The 13,442-nt window shown below is 41.7% G+C and overlaps 1 protein-coding gene across 24 annotated transcripts in view; it reads right to left on the reverse strand.

Annotated features, from left to right (window-relative positions):
- Positions 1–13,442, reverse strand: part of PIWIL1 (piwi like RNA-mediated gene silencing 1) — a 137,765-nt gene that overhangs the window by 31,789 nt on the left and 92,534 nt on the right. For 10 of the 24 annotated variants that reach the window (XM_065032808.1, XM_065032824.1, XM_065032819.1 and 7 more), the window contains 4 exons: positions 11,972–12,054; positions 11,296–11,401; positions 9,618–9,763; positions 7,679–9,533 (listed from right to left, as the gene is read on the reverse strand). The exons of 3 other annotated variants lie outside the window; for them this stretch is intronic. The gene's annotated coding sequence lies outside the window, so the exon portion shown is untranslated. Of the gene's footprint in view, positions 1–7,678; positions 9,534–9,617; positions 10,903–11,295; positions 11,402–11,971; positions 12,055–13,442 lie in introns of all 24 variants that reach the window. 11 more of the 24 variants (XM_065032830.1, XM_065032829.1, XM_065032828.1 and 8 more) reach the window with 9 other exon arrangements.

Below are 13,442 nucleotides of genomic sequence, written 5' to 3' on the forward strand. Positions count from 1 at the left end.
GTTCTCTACCCCGGGCTGTAGTAAACTAAGTTCTATCACTCTCCAATAATTACAAATTTGAAAATGCTTTGAAATGCTGATGATAAATGCAAACCCACTGGTGTTTTGGTTTTGTTTCTGATTCAGGACTTTGATACTCCAAAATGTGCTCTTTATACAATAATTCGCTTAATACCTTGCCTAGCTGATGACATTTTGCTGCTGTACCGGTGCTGTTACAATGGTACATACTCAATAAAGATACAGGATGTCAGTGAGTCCTGATCTACAACTAAACACAGGAACTTAAAAGAGTTGTTGTTACTGATATACCTGTAGATTAAGGATTGTAACGATGCAATGTGCTCACTTCAGTTATGCAGATTTCTCTCATATAGACTTGAATGTACTACAGCTTTGCACTTGTAGCAGATTGCAACGTTTACACTTTACAATTCTGGAAAAAAGGCCAAATCTTTTTTGCCATATTCCCATGAGATGTCTCATTGAGGGAGAAAGTAGAACAGCATTTGGGCCACAATCCAACGTATTTCAAACCAACCTGCTGCTCTGTGTGCCTCTCAAATGTCTTTTCATTCAAAATTCTTTTGGGTTCTTCAGCTCCAGCACAAGTTAATTCTATAATAGAACAACACTCATTAAAATTAAGAAAATGTTAGTTACACTGCAGCTGTAATTAAAACCTGTCCTTGATGTTACAGGAGCTGTACACCATGTTCCTGATATAATTGATGCCCATGATGATTTATGCAATCTATCCACACATTTTTCTAAATCTTTTAAACTCTTTGCAATTCTTTTCAGGGAACAGATTGTTAAAACGGAGCGTTTTCTGCAGTTTAGATCATACACATTTTATGGTCAACTTCATTCAAAGTTCTATTATGTAGCATAGTCAATGTCTCTTGATTCCATTTATGCATCGGTTTGAGTTGATATAAGCTGTGTAGTTCTTAAGTGCCATTGATTGCCTCTACAGAACAACAGTCTATTCCTTGGATGTCCTACATTTGTAAAATAAATCAGTGCATATAAGCTACATTTGGTTTCTAGTCAGTACAGTGTTTGTAGCATTAACATTCTTGATCTGTCGTATCAGTTGGAAAAGAAAACAAGTATGAAGTCTCCTTCATGATTTGCTTTTAAAATATAATTGAATGCTACAGCCAAGTGCATTAATCACGGTCGGTTATTTAATAGGAGTTTTCAGATTCGTGAAGTACTTTTTGAAGTTAATGTTGCCACCCCGTTTTTCTTAAGAACGAGTATTTGCAGCCCGTTTGGATGGGGCTGCCCACGCAGTGGGGTTTATCCTCCAGCCAGAGAGAAGTGGGTCAGCCGGTCTCTTATTTCTGCAGCATTTGTCTGACAGGCCGTCCCTGGAGAATCCGAGTCAGCTCAGAACTCACAACTCTTGCTGAAATGAATATATTATTAGTTAAAGTTTGCTTTCATATGGTATTTTGCAACATCTCTGTATGCAGGCACCTCCTGTGGTGCTTCTCCCATGCACAAATGATGCTACTGTAAAATCCTCAAGTTTAAACAAAGGAAAAATACTTTCTTGTCATTCGTATTTCAGCACTCAAGGAGGATCTTCCGCTTCTGAATCCAGACTCATCGTTTCCCCTTTGCTGACACCACTTCATCCTGGACATGTCACTATTTCTGCGGTCCTAACTCCTTCCGCAGCAGAAAACGCTCTCCTGGGTTAAGATGGAGCTGCAGACAGGAGGTGTGAACCAAAGGAACCGAGGAAAGGAACAGCAGCTTCATTTGGGTTGGAAAAAGGCCAAGACGTACCTGCCTCTCACATCAAGCAGAGATTAAACAGAAAAGGAAAGACGAAATAGGGATGAAACAGTTTTCTCACAGAGTGCTTTCTCAGCATAACGGAATTTAAAGGAAATTATGTCTGTTGGATTCCGTGGAGCAGTGAGGGAGCTGCGGCAGAAACAAGCAGCAGTGGGTTCAGAGCAAACGTTGGTGGGTACGGGGCCTGTATGGAGACCCGGTGGGTTCCTGTCCAGATTTCACAAACACTTTCATGAGAAGGTAAACCTTATTTTCAGAGAAATTACGAAAAAAGAGTCATAGAAGCTCAGGGAGAAGATACTTTCAGTGTTTTTCCTCTGATTTTTTCCGCCCCACAGATTTCTGGTGATCTAAGCAGAGATCCAGTCCAGAGGCAACCAGAGAGGTGACTTTCCACGTAACCCACAAACATCCTCGTTCTGCTCTCATCCGTGTTTGTCTGTGTTAGTGCAACTGGTGGCTCTTCTTTTGTTTGCCTTGCACTGGAGCCAAAGGAAACGTTCCCTCTTATCTGAGACTGTGGTGTGGAGCAAACGGAAAAAGAAGCATTTGAGTAACCAGAGTAATGGCCAAATGTATGCAGGTTGATCAGTGTGCTGGAGAGCTGTAGAAGTGGGGAAGGAGAGCATAGGTCTGTAAAATCATCAGCTTCAGATCTATTTATTACTAGAAAATGCATCTTAATCTCAGTATTTAATCTTAATCATCAGTATTAATTTTAATCAAAGAGGCAAAACTTGCTCATCAAGCTTATAAACATGGGTAGGAATGATGATTGTTTCCAAAAATATGCCTGTATTGTCAATTTTCCAAGACCTGAGTCCTCTAGTGCCAAAAATGTGCATTGCTGCATGCCTGTGGCCGTAATTCTTTATGTATGAGAAGGTAATAAGATTGTGCTTCTAATAGGAAAAAAGGAAACAATATTAAATGACTCTGCAGCTTAATTAGAAGCATAATAAAGGGACTTGCATACAATGAGACTGAGAATGCAGATTGTCTGAGCAGAAAAGTTTGTAGCTGTTTGGTATCCGCTCAGACATGGGATCCTCAGCGAGCAGCAGCGGTGCTGCGCTGGAACCTGGGCCAGGTTACAGCAATAATTGCAAACCCCCCAGGATCCAGGCTCAGAAATTTGTGTATGTTCTCAGGAGACAAAGATGAGTGATCATCAAAGGCAGAGGAACACAGCATGACTGTCATAAGCCTGAAGTTACAACTTAGACATGCAATAGAAAATATCATTGGTACCTCTCCAGTGCATAGCCTGTAGTAATTAAAAACTTGATCCCTGCTGTTTTATCATCTCATTAGCAATGGGGGCACAAGACTTTTATCCTTGTTTGTCAGGAATCAAACATACCAGAGGAACTCTGATTATAAATTGATGAAAGTAAAGTTAAACTTTTAAATAAGAGCAGTTGCAGTTCACAATGTTTTTAAAGCTGATTAAAGAGATCTCATTTAAGTAAAAAATAATACCTAAGTCCAGCACAGATAGCAGAGGTCATCACTGGGAACTGGATGTGAAACAGCATTCTAAAAAGTTCGCGTACTTCAAAAATGTACTGGCTGAGAAGTAAATACAAGCCCTTTCTGATAGTTCCAATACAACAGGTTTCAAACTCTTGATGAATTTTAACTCTTCAGATATTTCAAAAGTCTCAAGTTTGTGGTGGTTTTCATTGCACAAAGGCATCAGACAGAGAGGTGTCGCTACCACGCCAGTGAGCACACAGGGCTATTTTCTTTCTATTAATGATAAATTCTGTAGTAACAGTACCAGTGACTTTCTCTCAAGTCCCTCACCAACAACCAGTTCAGTGTTTGCTTCTGCAGTGCAGGATTATGGAATAATTGAAAGCCTTCTGGTACCAATGCAAAAGATCCTGTTTACTTTAGCGGACTCTAGATCAGTCCCTTTAAGAAGAATTCTTCAAGTACTTCCACGATGGTTCCAGGTTTCCAGAAATATTGTCACTTTATTAGGTTTTAATAAATCTCTGGCCTGCGCGGTGGCACCAGCATTGAACTGGGCAGAGGCAAATTTGGTGGGAGAGAACTGACGGTAACATTCTTTTCTTCATTTGATACCGTCTGAAATCACATATTTCCCCTTTTTTCCTCCCATGAATCTCTGTTTCTCCTTCACTTTCTTCTTCTTCCTCTTAAGATCTGTGGCTTTCCTGTCGGCGGTCTAACAGGCAAACGCACCTGAACCACTCTACTCATTTTATTAACAAGTGTTTTATCCCAATGAAAAAGCTGGACCTGTGTCTTTTCCTGTTGAGTAGGAAGCCACCCTTGATGTTTTGAGTCATTAAAAGAAAGGACACCATTCATCATATCATCTCAGAGCAATGGTGAATCAAAAGTAAAGAATCTGAATAATGTTCTTCTTTCAACCTGGCAGAAGACGAATCCTTCATGCCACGGAGACTAATCAGGAACTCGAGGGCTTCTTTCAAGTGAAAAAGGCAAAGCCATGAGAAACAAAGCAAAAACGATGATCCGGTAACTCATTATTTTGCTGTGATTACTTTATGAGAAATAAAGTTATCAGATTCAGCACTCATTACATCCGAGCGAATGATCCATCAAAGACAGAGTGAATTACATGTTGAACTAGCTTCTTTCACAGAAAACCGCATCTTTAAAATATGGTTTTTACAGCAGATAAGTGAGATGGTTGCTCAAACAATCTCTCTTCAGCGTAGAAGCTCAGAACTATTCCAAATGAAAAATAAAGAACGAGGCTATTTTCTGGAAAGTTACAGCAAAAGATTGATTTCCCAAGATGGAAAAAAATGTATTTTAAATGTTGACCATTTAATTAAACTGAAATGGATCAAACAAAAACAAAGCGACAGAAAGGAAATCTCTTTGGTCACTGAGCATAACTGGCTTATTGAACCCATTATCGCCGTACAAACTGTGCAGGCAAGAACTTAAAGGGACTCTATGAAGAAATCAAGCTTTACAAGAAGTTTTGTGAAATTCTGGTTTTTTCAAAGGGCAGTTTTTGATGGGGTATAAAACCTGATGCTTCGGGGCATAACTGAGTTACCTGAGTCTCAGAGCGCTGGGGCTGGAGCAGAAGTCTGCACGGCGGGCAGGCTCCCGCCCTTCTGCAGCTCTCCTCCTCGCCCCGCGCGGCAGCTGCCGCTCGCTCCTCCTCGGGCCGGGACCCCGGGAAACTGCCCCAGCGCTCCCATCACGTCTGGAATCCTGACTATGCGTCTAAATGAAAACAGAACTCAGCAAAGGGAAAAAACGCGGAGCAGCGGGATATTCTTTCTCTACAGGGGTGTTCGGTCAGAATTGTGCAGCCCCCAAATGGACAAAGGGGTAAGGAGAAACACATTACCAAAAAAATAAATATTTACACTGATTTCTGAAGACGTAGTTAAGAACATATGTTAAAAGCTTGAAGACCATGAGCCTAGATAGATGGGCAAATAATAATATAGGCCTGAGGTTTCTATTGCAGTAACAAAAGCAAAAACAATCTTTCTGAAGCCTTAAGTATCTGGATATGTGCATGATTTCTTCTCAGCGCTATTTAACGTTATTCCTAGTGAACTACAAATAACAGTGTTCTCACACTATACAATCTCCCAAGCAGAAAATATTTCATTTTCTCTCTATGCACACCTAAAAACTTCCCATTTTTTTTGTGATCTAAGGTGCAAATTATTTTTCTAATAATCTGCTGCACGGAATTCTAATGGTAAATCTTGGTCCTTCTGATTTTCAGATTGAAGAGAACTAGTAGAGAGAAGAAAGCAAACAAGAGCCTTCCACCAAGTCACTTTGAATGCTCAGACCAAAAACGCAGATACCTCAGACTAAGTTAACCCACACGGGCCAGCACGACATTTCCAGAACCTCCTTTTTTCAGCCTCAAACCCATTAAATTAACACCAGTCGAGGAATGCATCATGGTGTGTGTGCTGCAACTACGGCAAGAAAAGGGTCTGACAAGATTGCTGCTCAACTCTATGTTTAACCTTTCCTAATGTTCAGCATTAGCATGAATGATTCATTACACGGGATGTGGTCTCAGGTCTGTGTGAGGGGGGAGTTGGTAGGAGAAGCAATAGGAAGCCTGTTTATTCATGTATGCAATTTTTTTCAGAGTGGTTAATAATCTTCCTATTAGGCTGAGCGGTTTGCTTCATTAACTTTCTGTTTGGTTTCCCAGGTTGATAAGAATAGGACGTGCACAAGTTAGCAGTTTCATAAACAAAATATGAAAAGATAAAGTATTTCTACTTCCACTAATTTATTTAACCTATTACATTTCTTTAACCCATTAAAAATTATTCAAAGGCAGCCATGAAGAAAAGTCCTATTTTCCGTGCATATGTTGTGTGCTCAGAGCTATGTGCCTCTGTAAGCAAATTTGAACACAGGATGGGCAAATGAAAACACAAAAAAGAAACATCAGCTAAACAGTCCAGATCCTATCTGAGACGACAGAAGAAAATCCCAAGAAAGGAGGATAACAATTAATTCTCAGATCTTCAGTGTTTTTCTCCCCATCATTTTCACTGGAAATCACCTGATACACGGGTTATTATTTAGCCCTGCTGGTCCCCCCACGTCTAATCAAACGCTGTTTCCTCACATGTGCGTTGGTTTGGGGTTTTTTAATCACTACAGTGGAATTTCCTGTCCCTTTGTCCAAATTTCCCATGCAAGGAGAGTCAGGAATATTGCAAGTAGCAGCTACTGTGGTCACCTTTGAGTCCAGCCTGGATCCCACTCCGTGTGCCGGTGCTGATCCCCGCCACGCGTTCCCCTTATCTGGACCCTGAGGTTAGTGCACGGGGGAGAACACGCAAAGGGTGTCCATTAAATTAGAAGGCTGATTGTTCAGCTGGGCAGCCTCCAGTGCAAAGGCAGGAGAAGTGGTCCATGGGAGTGGTTCTCTGAATTGGGGTCAACTGCAACAGTTCAATGGAAATGACGGAAAGGACAGCAGTTTGCATCCGCTGCATAGCTGGCCTTCTGCATTTAACCATTAATGTCCGTACTGATATACAATTCTATACAGTGATGTTTCTATTATAAGCCAAAATTCACTATGACCACCATTTTAATGTGATTTTTTTAGGATACTCTTTTTTTTTCCAAGTGACACAAATAAACGATTGATCACCTCAGCAAATGAATACATTTTTTGTGATGATAAAAACAAGTTATAATTATATACTGCTAGTACGAAGACATTCAACTCTATAAGGAAAGGGGAAAATGTTAATTCTATTCTGAACAGTGGATTGTTCCCAGGTAGTATGCCGTATTGCCATTTTGGTTGTTCAAGATTCCAAGAGCAACTGCATAGAGTTATTACAGACCACTGCTTATATTCCCCACCTGCTCCATGACCCTCTTCTTTCAAATTGTGCATTCAGTTAAAATAAGTAAATTACAGCTCACAGTAGTGCTTCTGAGGTATACTTAATTTGAAATTTGTTCTCTCTAGTTTAGCTGTACCACAGTCTAAGAAAAAATGGATAATTGAAATACTAAAGAAGGGTGAAGCAAATGTTACTTGCTCTGAGGTTCAGAACGTTAGGAGCACCACACGCACCACGCAGGATGCTCCAGCAGAGCCTGGCACACGCGTACAGCCCAGTCACTGTGGGGACAGCAAGGGGACAGCGGAGAAGCCAAGAATATCACAAAGCCTCTTGTCAGGGTGTCTAATACCCACCCGGAACCGCAGCCAAGAGGAGCATTTGCCCGCTCCCGACGGCACAGCGCGAGCAGAGCAGCTGCGCTGGTGGCACAGCGCCCGCCACGGGCCACCAGCCATGGGGACAAAGGAATTCGCTCTCCAAGAGCGTGGGCATACCTGTCAGAGTCTGAGAACCAAAGTGTTCCCAGGGTTTTCAGGCTTCTAAGCGGTTTTGTTTCCACCAAAACTGCAGAAGGAAGCAGGAAAAGGATGTACAGATCAAACCATGCAAAATCTCAGTTTATTCTCGATACGCGTTGACATTGTGATGAGCGCTGCATTTGGCTTTTCCCTTGGGGCATCAACAACAAAGCTTCATTGGCCCGTCTTAAACTGGGGATTTCAAAGCTGCCTCCAGCACTTGCAGGCCTGCTGAGCTCCCCCTAAAACCACGGATGGTTTTCCAAGAGGATTGCTCCCTCAATTGTTTCTTTTTCCTTTCACTACCCGACAAGTGGTCCAGATTAAGGCTTGAGTGCTTCCTGCAACTATGGAATGCCTGCAAAAATAAAACACATCTTAAAGAGGGTTAGTACTAGGTCAAGTCTATCTGCTGTAACAACCGCCTGAGCTGAGCAGAGTTTAGAACCAAATCTGGAGTACAGATCTCTTTCTATAAACAAACTATAAACATTGCCACGGAGAAACTAAAGAAGTCTCTTAAAATCTTATATGTACCAGCAACATATAAATCAGGCTACTACAGAGCAGGTCAAACAAACAGCTATTATTACCTTTTCTTTCTTGTTTTTTTCTTTTTATTTAAAATGTCTCCTTCTTCTGAGCTGAGGAGAAACACTTCATTCCCAGGCACAGAAGGAGAACTTCAGAGATAAATCTGTTTCTGACTCATCTAAATCAAAGCTGACCCTGTGGCTGAAGTTGGTGATAAAAAAAAGAATAAAGAAGAAAACTGTTCCCCCTTCACTATAAGCGGAAAAGAAACTTCAGCCAAGATAGTGTAAAAAGGAAAGAAAAAGATTGCTCACCCCTGACCGGTTCCTTTAGGATCTTATCATCAATATAACATTTAACAGACAGCCGTCTCGAGCGTGAAGCAGCCATTCCCTCTCCTGAAAAGTCTCTTTGCTTTGCCAGCCTTGAAAGACTTCTTTTCAAGATAAACATTACACAAAGTGAGGCAGAAATCCAGTAAGAAGTCGCGATGATGCCGCACGCAGCCAGACTGCATGGGATGTTAAAGTACAATCTTTCCTTACGCTTCTGTCCGCGACTCATGCCCAGGGCCTGATCCAAAGTCCACTGAACCCCACCGAGTGCACCAGCAAGAAGGTTGCTGACCACAAACCACAACAAATCACTGCTGATGGAGCTGCACAGGTGCCACGGCCAGGGAGGACACCTGGGGTGTTCTGGTTTAACCTCCTCAGGTTCTGGCAGAGACACTTCCACAGAACTTATTCCCTGTTGTGTCCATCTGGAAACCCCACCAGAAAAAGTGAGAAATAGAGAAAATTCATTTTTCAGGGACGGAAATCCTTTTCTTATGTAATAGCTATTAAATGCTATGTAATAGATGCAATTCATGGAGCTGCTCAATGATATAATTGCATTTTGGATTGTTTGCATTAGTCTCTATTATTTATTACACACACAGAGAAACAAGTTAAAAGAAAATTATTCAGGTCAAACTCAAGCACTTAAAACTACGAAAATGCCAGGAGTTGAGATGCTCGTGGGGCAGTATTAGCCTCCTGCTGTTTATACGTTATGGCAGAGTTCTTAATTGCATAATTACTTAATTTTTGCGGAGAACCCAGGCCTCATTCAGCACACAGAGACAGATGGGTGCTGTTCAATACTGCGCTTCCCCTCCAGTGTTCAGTGTGTACCTCCCCACCTTATATACAGCACACTGACTGGCTTTGCGACAGAATGATTCATGGGCCTTTCTGTAGCACTTATCACTGCGGTATCAGGATCTCAGAAACACGTCTCGGGCTTTCAGGCTCTGTGTATAAAAATAATATTATTGCCACTTTGTTGGCCAGATTTTTTTAACACAAAACCACGACAAATTTATCCTTCAACTTACCCCGAGGAGGGACTGAGGCCGTTGGCTGAGATCGCACATTGCAGGGCAGTCTGGTAGAACTGTGAGCAACTGAAAGGTGTCTCGTCATAGGAAGCGTTGGGCAACTGGCTCCATTTGCTATTTTGTGCAGGAAATGTGTGCTTCCTCTTGGAAAAAAACAAAAAGGGTCATGGTCATGCCCTTTCCTCCTGCCCCAAAGAATTTATGGGCTCACTCAGACAAATAAAATACATAGTTTATTAGAAGTCAGGGAGACGTTATTCATTACAGCAACAGTATAATAGACTTTCTCTGAAAAGGGTCTTAAAGAAGGAATTTAAGATATCTGTCATATCTGGAATATGCGAGAATGTATATATGCCTTACACAAACACTGCTGGATTAAATGTAAGTTTTCTGATGAATGTTGAATGTGGCCCAGAGGGAACAGTTAGAAGAGATAAACTATACCAGCATGCAGAGGAGATGTGGGGTGAAATACATTTTGGGGAAAGTAGCCAAATTTTATTTACAGTTTTTATACATTAATGGCCTGGTGTAAGTAAGCAGAAAAAGAACTTCACAGGGACAAATGGGATATAGCTGCGTTATTCAGTAATATGGATTCGAAAGGGCAGATCCAGCAGTGCTGCCTTAGAGGAATGAATGACAACAGATCAAATGAAATAGATACTTCCAATTACCCTATGTTTATACAGTTTGTGTTCAAAAAATATCTACTCCCTTTATGTATAGAATATTTCTATAAGCTTCATGGAAATTCTCAGTAGGTACTTTCTCATCCCACTTGATACCCATGACAAGGCAGGTAAGCACAAATCTGGAGTCCAGTGCCCATATGTTAGAAGCTGGCACCATAGCAAGAGCTGAGACTGAAACTGCTTTGCCTTTACAGGAACAGAACACTTTCAGCTACTATAGGACTATTTTAGCTCAAGGTTTCGCTTTCCACTTGGTCTGTGCAGAAGCACAAGTGGGTGTTTTGTCTCCCCAGTTGTGCAGACAGAATCAGGCGGGTAGACCTGAGCTCCCCACACCAGGAGAGGAATGTCACCCATCCTCAGCCCCCAGCATCCCCCTTACACACAGCACCTATTTGTGTGGATGGAGGAAGGTTCCTTGGGCCTTCCAGTTACTCTGCCCAAAAGAAGTCACAACGAAACCTGGGGAATTAAGGTGCTCAAAGCCCCAGGAGGCCTCACTTCGCACGGTCAAGTCTGTGTTTCCTCACCACCCACTTCAGGAAAAAGGCTGAAGGCGAATGGAGACCGAGCTATTTCTACATCTGAAAGAGAGAGCAACATCCACCTAATGTTTTCTCCCTTTGCCACACAGACACACACAGTGCAATGTGGATTTCCATGAGCCTGCACTGCTGCACTCAGCCGAGCACATTAAGCTATCAGCACATCATCAAACCATCACAGACACCTCCCGCCTGCCTGTTCCCTGCTTCTCCTCATTTACCCTTCGCCAGGCAGCGGCAACCACAACCTACAGCTTAACAGCTTGCACGACACTGAAAAGAAACCCCCGCACAAAGAAACGTAACCACAAAATTATGTCACTCAGTAGCAATTAGCTTTTGTTTTCAATATACACAGACTCTGGGGCTGGGGAGGAATTAAAATGTAATAGCGGTTGTGCAGGGAAGCAGGTGAGTGACTTCATGGCTTACCGGGGATCTATTACTTCTCTTGGATGGGTAAAGTCCGTATTTCACTGAAGCCTTGGCAAGTCCAAGCACTCTGGTATACAGGGAAAAGTTGTGATTTGTATCTGATCTGAAACCGCAGAACAAACAGGAGCAACGTTACAGACTTTTGCCCTCGTGCAGTGGCTGACACCATTTTATGAACAGCTATTACATGTCTGAAAATTGACATATTCCTGGTAGCAGCACAAAAGACAGACCCTTTCAATAGCTGTTCCTCAGCAATCAGTGTCCAACCCTTAATGTTTTCTTTTGTTGAAAAAAAAAAAAAGAAAAAACCACAAAAATTAAAGTAAACCACAATCTGGTTCTGTGCCAACAATATTAACCAGCTTCTTTTAGAGCCTTTGAAGTTAGCAGGGGGCATCCAATCTTGTGGTGCAAGTAAAGAATGATACTTTAAGCGATTCCTTTTCATCCCTTTAACTTAATGAAAGATTAATAGCCTTGTTATTTTTGTTTCTGCTTTATTTTTTACATTCGGGGGGTGAGGGGAGTTTTTGGCACTTGTTGAAACTGAAATGCTGCCTGTAATGATTTTATGGATCAGTGAAGCACCGAGTTGTTTGGGTGCTGGGTGCTTTATTTCTTGCTCTGTGAATCCTGTTTAACGATGCAAGGCACAAACAAAGGTACGTACTGTAAGTCCAGAAGCACAGCCATGCGTATACTTGAGAGACGTAGGTGGAAGAAGGTGGCGAGAAGCTTTTGGACTGCACAGACCTAAAAGGAAAAGTAGTGAGGGAGGGCTTAGCAAATCTTTTCAGTCAAAGGGCTGCGGATTAGTTATAAAAATGTAATCCACTTCCTAGCTGAAGAAAGCAGCTTTATGTCGCTGCTGGCTGTGAAGATACAATGTGGGTTTTATAACCACCATTTATTTAAATATTTTCAACCAAAGCCAACAAGGCCGCATCCCTGGCTTGTTGCTGCCATTCAGGGAGCAGGAGATAGGTAGCTTTTATTTTGCCTTTGTGTTTCTATTGCAGACTATAGGTCTCACAAATATCTCCCCAAAATATTATTGCAGACATCTATTCCCTCTGCTTCTGTATTCCTGTTTTCTGGGATACATCGTGTAGTTACATGTCTCCACGTGTGCAACCCCGTATGAAGAACTAGTGACCTGCAAGAGTTTTATTTTGCTGGCTGAGGATCTGGCCAGACACCTCTGAGCGGGCACAACAACTCAGAAGTGTAATTGCTATTTTTAATATTATACCTCAGACATTTGATTTTGAGCATGGGGCAGGACACACACAATGTGGCCCGTGACAACTGAGTGAGACTCCTGAGAGTGCTCTCAATAAACCCATGATCATCACCACCTGCGATGTGATCTTAACTTTGGATCTTGTATTCAAAAGCTCTTTACACATAATAAACCAAGGGTAGAGTGTGCACATTCACTCCGGCTTGAGCAAACCAGAAGAAGAGTATGTATTTTTAATTTCATTTTATGAAAGCAAAGTCATTAGTGTTTCACTTCCACCACCGAGGGTGAGGCAGTTTCAGCCTTAGTAGACCTTCACCATAATACATTTTATATAATATAAATTATAGCAATATAATTATAGTATATTTATAAACTATTAAATTACTATATTCCTTACATTACTCTCTCAGAGTCATACAGAGCTTTTTGATGGAGGCAGGACCGGATTCCAGATCTCCCATCTCCTAAGCCAAGGTTTTATCTATTGATCCAGCATAAAGTTTCATTCAGAATTTCACGCTAGCATTACAGTTAACGAGATCCCTGCAGCATCTCATCGCCAATATTTACAACATCGCTAAATTTTGTTATCATTCTTCGGTGGTCTGTTTTTCCTCCAATTTCCTGTTTATCCTGGTACTAAATTTCGCATCTGATGTCCACTTTAATTCTTCAGGGAATTGCAAAAAAGAGTCAATCAAATACATTAATAGAATTTCTACAAGCGGCGAGTGAACACCGCTCATCATAAATTGTCCCTCAGCATCCAACAGATAAAAAACATGGGATCTGGTGTTTTGAAGGGGGAGAAGCACGAAGCAAAGGGATTGCAGAAGTGCAGGAGTGGGTATCACAAGCACGACCTAACTAAGCCTGCGGTCCAAGTTAGTGATGC

Source organism: Columba livia, chromosome 17 (genome assembly GCF_036013475.1).
Source record: "Columba livia isolate bColLiv1 breed racing homer chromosome 17, bColLiv1.pat.W.v2, whole genome shotgun sequence".
NCBI lineage: Eukaryota > Metazoa > Chordata > Aves > Columbiformes > Columbidae > Columba > Columba livia.